This window comes from Octodon degus, unplaced genomic scaffold (genome assembly GCF_000260255.1).
Source record: "Octodon degus isolate 3935 unplaced genomic scaffold, OctDeg1.0 scaffold00355, whole genome shotgun sequence".
In the NCBI taxonomy this organism is placed as follows: domain Eukaryota; kingdom Metazoa; phylum Chordata; class Mammalia; order Rodentia; family Octodontidae; genus Octodon; species Octodon degus.
Genome location: NW_004524931.1, coordinates 2,798 through 7,670, shown reverse-complemented (window position 1 = coordinate 7,670; position 4,873 = coordinate 2,798).

The following is a 4,873-nucleotide window of genomic DNA, read 5'->3' as shown; positions in this document are numbered from 1 at the left end:
GATTCCTCCAGGTGCGTGTTGTTTGGATCTGGCTGCTGTGCTCCACTTCTTTCTGCTGCAGGCCCTAGAGTTGAACCCTTTGTGTCACTCTGGCAAGATGTTCTGCTCCTGAATCAGCTGGGTGGGGCTTGCCTCTAGCCTCTTTGCAGGGAGTTCTGCTGAAGGGTTCCGTGCTGGGCCTGCACTCTGGGTGGAATGAGGATCCATGGACCACGGGTCCTCTAACTCACTCTCTGGGCTTGCGCTCCGGGTCTGTTCAAGATCCTGCAGCCCAGTCGTCTCACTCCCTCACCGGGCCTGCGCTCTGTGTCTATTCAGGATCCAGAGGGCCCTCGGTTGTCTCACTTACTCACTGGGCCTGCACTCTGAGTCTATTCATGATCCCGCAGCCCCGGTCGTCTCACTCACTCGCTGGGCCTGCACTCTGGGTCTGTTCAGGATCTGGAGGGCCCTCGGTCATCTCCAGAAGGACTTGTTAGTGGGCAGATGTTCTCATCTTCACATACAGTTCAGGGATTTGCACTCTATCTGTCTAACCTTATAGTAGGAATGCGCATCCCAGATTGCGCAGCTTAATGACACCATCAAGATTTCATAAAGACATCTATCTCTTGCTCACAAGGTGCCTCTCTCTCAAGGGCCTTTTGTTCCTTGAGTGTGTACTTTTCAATATCTACCCAAAAATTCCTTTATACCTCTCAAAGACGCATCCTGAAAATTATTTTTCTGTGATGCGAGTCAGTGGACCTGTAACTTAATTTGATGGGTAGCTTAAGTCTTGGTCAGTGGTGGTGAATAGGACATGCTTGGCTTGCAAGCAAAATATGCCATATCAGCAAAGTACTGAGTATTCAGGTTTAATTGGTGTTGGCACTTTGCAGTAAATAAGTAGGTTTGGTGTTGTGGGTGGATACTCTAAAAGGTTCACCATTACTATCACTAGTCTAGGTTCTTCATCTCAGAGGAAATCTTTGACTCTTCTGGATGACATTTCCTTTCAAGTAAAAATCAGAAAATTATAGTGATTTCAATATTATCCTCCGGCTTAAAAATTTTCAGAATTGTATTCTCAGAGCTAGTCACACACACGCAAAAAAAATAGTCTAATTATGTTACCCTAGATTTCATATAAGGAATCCAATAGAATTCTCTAGTTCTCATAGTTTAGGTTTCTTGCAAGGGGAACAATATAATACAGGACACATTTCATAATAGTATTTTATAATAAATCACCCAAGAATCACATACAAGAACTACAAGAAATCTGCACTTAACACACATAAACACTAAAGACTCTAGCTGAGGGCCTGGATCTTAATATCCTGCATGAGTCCAGATGAAAACCTAGAGCTCATAGCAATGCCTCCCACAAGTCCAGCTGAGGGCCTAGAGCCCGCAACAAAGTCTTGTACAGGCCTGCTTCATGGATCTCTACTGGAAAGGCCCAAAGGTCAGTGGTAGAAGCTAGGAAGTCCATGCCAGTAGGATGAAGGCCTTTGTTAGTAGGCTGAGGGATCATAACTGGAGCCAGGAATCAATAGTCAAGGTAAGCACTAGATCTCCCCTTAAATGTACCACAGTCATCCTCAGAAAAAGTGAGGTCTTGAGCTCTTCCAGCAATGAGAAAAGCTGAGTTCCTATCAGGAAAGCCAATGCAACAAGTTTCTTCATGAGGCTGAGCAGTGCACCATCTTCCCCTCTGGAACCAGGAAGTGATGCTTAAAATGAGGACCCAAGCTTCTTCAAAGTTTATTAGGAAAGCCAGCATAACAAGGTTGTCCAGAAGAACTGCCCAAGAGAACTAGCAGCCTCCAACTGCTCCAAAATCTTCTCCAAATGTCATCTCTAACAGAATTCTGCAAGCTTCTCCTGGTCTGCCTTTATGCTGCTGGCAACAATTCTCAGGTGAGCCTCCTATACCCAGCACCATACTAGTTCATTTCAGCTGGGTGTAAGAAGTTGACCACCAGTTAGCTATCCACTACATTGGCTTTGTGCATTAACTTTGTCAGTGTTGCTTCTGAGTGACATTTTGCCAGACAAATACCTATAAAGGGCCAAAATTGACCAAGTAAGGACATCTGATTAACATAGACTTTGAACATTAATCTGAAGTGAGACTCTTCTTAAAAATGTTTGATCATGGGAGGCATTTGGCATATGGGTCACAGGTTACACTATTATTTTGTGACGATACTTGTTTAGAAAAAATAACCTCATTTTTGTATTTTGATGCCACTTAGTTATTTTAAGAAGCTAATTGGTATTAAACCCTGTCATTCCTACAACCATCTCCCACTGTTAAAACCAAACCAAAGTTAAATGTCTCTGCACATTGACAATATTAATATAATCATTCTAGATTAGTAGTTTTCCAACTGCTTGCTTATGCACTTCTTTAAATTAACAAGGTATTTACAAGTGCTAAGTAAAAACAGCATAATAATAGCTGGACTAAGGAATGAAGCTATGGTGAACATTCCAAAAAATCCATTTTAAATATTTTTATTTTGTTTTATTATCCATTTTAAACATTTATGTAAATATGTGGTATAGAACCCATTTGAGAGTTTGATATCTAGAAGTCTGGTTAAGATTCAAATCTTGACTGTGCCACTACTATGGTGCCAACTTTGTCAATCACTAAGCCTTTGTAAGTATCAATTTCCTCTTCTGTGCAGTGTAGGAAATAGCAGTGCTACCCATCTTGTGTGGTGAAGATTATATGACGTAATGCACATGAAGTCCTGGCACCATTCTATACACTGGAATGCAGAAGAAATAATAGTTATTTGTGTTAATTACTTTGTCATTGCTGGGAAGAAAATAGCTGACATATACAATTTAAAGGAGGAGAGGTTTATTTTGGATCATGGTCTCACTGCATGGTGAGCTGGCTCCAAACATCACAGAGGGAGGGCCAGTACAGAGGACAAATGCTCATCCCATGGAATCCATGAAACAGAGAAAAGGGAAGAAACAGAAACAAGAATACTCTTTCCTGGCCACACTCCCAGTGATCCACCTCCAACAGGCTCCGCGTCCTTACACCAAATTCAGCTACTCATCGCTGATGAGTTAGTACACTATGATCTCATCACTTTCCACACATGAGAATTTGAGAATATTTTCACTCTAAACTTGACATAATGGTTCCTATTAAGATTAAACTGAATTAAACATTCCTCTGTTAGATCACTGCCTTCCTGCCTGTTCTACAATAAGCTAAATTAAAAATGATTACTCAAGAAATTTGAAAGTAATTAAATTTTTATGAAAACTCAATGTGCCCATGGAAATTAAACAACCAATGAGTCAGAGATGAAATTAAAGAAGAAATTAAACAACATTTACAATAAAAAAGTGCAAATGCAACTTCCCAGAAACTGTGGGACACAATGAAAGCAATTCTACGAGGGAAATTTTTAGCAATGAATTCTCACATCAGAAAAACATAACAAGCACAAAAAAAACAACCTAGTGCTGTACTTCAAGCTTCTAAAAAAAAGAAGAGCAAGTCAAGCCTAAGGCCCATACTAGGGAGGGATTTATAGAGATCAGAGTGGAAATTATTGCAATTGAAAATAAGAAAACAGTATAAAGAATTAATGAATCAAAGCATTGGTTCTTTAAAAGAATAAATAAAATTGCTAAAGTCCTAGCTAACCTTATCAAAAGGAAAAAAGAAAGAACTCAAATGCATGCAATAGAAAATGAAAATGGTGAAATAATAGTAGAAATTCAGAAGATCATTAACATATACTTTGAAATTCTTTTTTGCATAAAGCATGGAAAACACAAAAGAAATGAACAGATTCCTAGAAACATATAAACTACCAAAGATGAAGCAAGAAGATATAAACATTCTGAAGAACCCAATATCAGTGAATGGAATTGAAAATGTAATCAAAAATTTACCACCATATATTGGATTATTTTGCAGAATTCATGCACCTACAATAGTTAAATGGCAATGGAATACCCATCTCTAACAAAACTAAACAAAAAAAAAGGATATAAAGGAAGGACCATTTTATATCTGTATATTCAGAATAGAATAGATATACAGCTACTTTCTTTTAATTCAATGAGAATAAAGATTTGTACTAATAGTATTTGGAGAGGATATCATGTCTGCATCTTGTACTATGAATAACCACTAAGAAGATAACAATATGCAATGTATTAATTATTGAATCTGTCCTATTAATTGGTTTGAAACTGTCTCATTGCTTTGTTTCTCAATAAAATTAATAAAAATACCAAACAAAGCAAGAAAACACACACACACACACACACAAAAATTGCTGTAGAATTTTTGCAAAGCACTATTTTCATTGTGGCAGGCCCTCTATAGAAGAATCATCTACTTTGTCTTATTTAACTTTTTTTGTCATATTGATAATTGAAGCCTAGGCCTTTGTGAACACCAATGCTAATCATGTGCTTTGCACCTGAAATGCACACCCAGCTCTTATTTTATGTTTATTATAATCCTATGGCTTTTATTTTGTTTTATTATCTTCATCTTCTAACAAAGAAACTTATACTTGAGGAGATTAGATAATTTGGCCAAGATTTCAAAACTGAAAGTTATGAAAGCTGATATTCTTACTCAGATCTGTCTACTTCAAAATGTAAACAAGGACTAGTGTTTGCCAAATGAGCCAGTAGTTTTCATGGTACACATGCATTTTTACAACCTTTAAGAATCACAACTCAATAAGAAAGGTATTTTCTTCAAAATCTTTCCCTCTTTCTTAAATATTGAAGATTGCACCCAAGGTCTCAAACATGTGAGTTACATCTAGCACTCTTTAAAATCTTTTTATTTTCATTGGCCAGTAAAAAAATAACAGATATAAACAAAAAA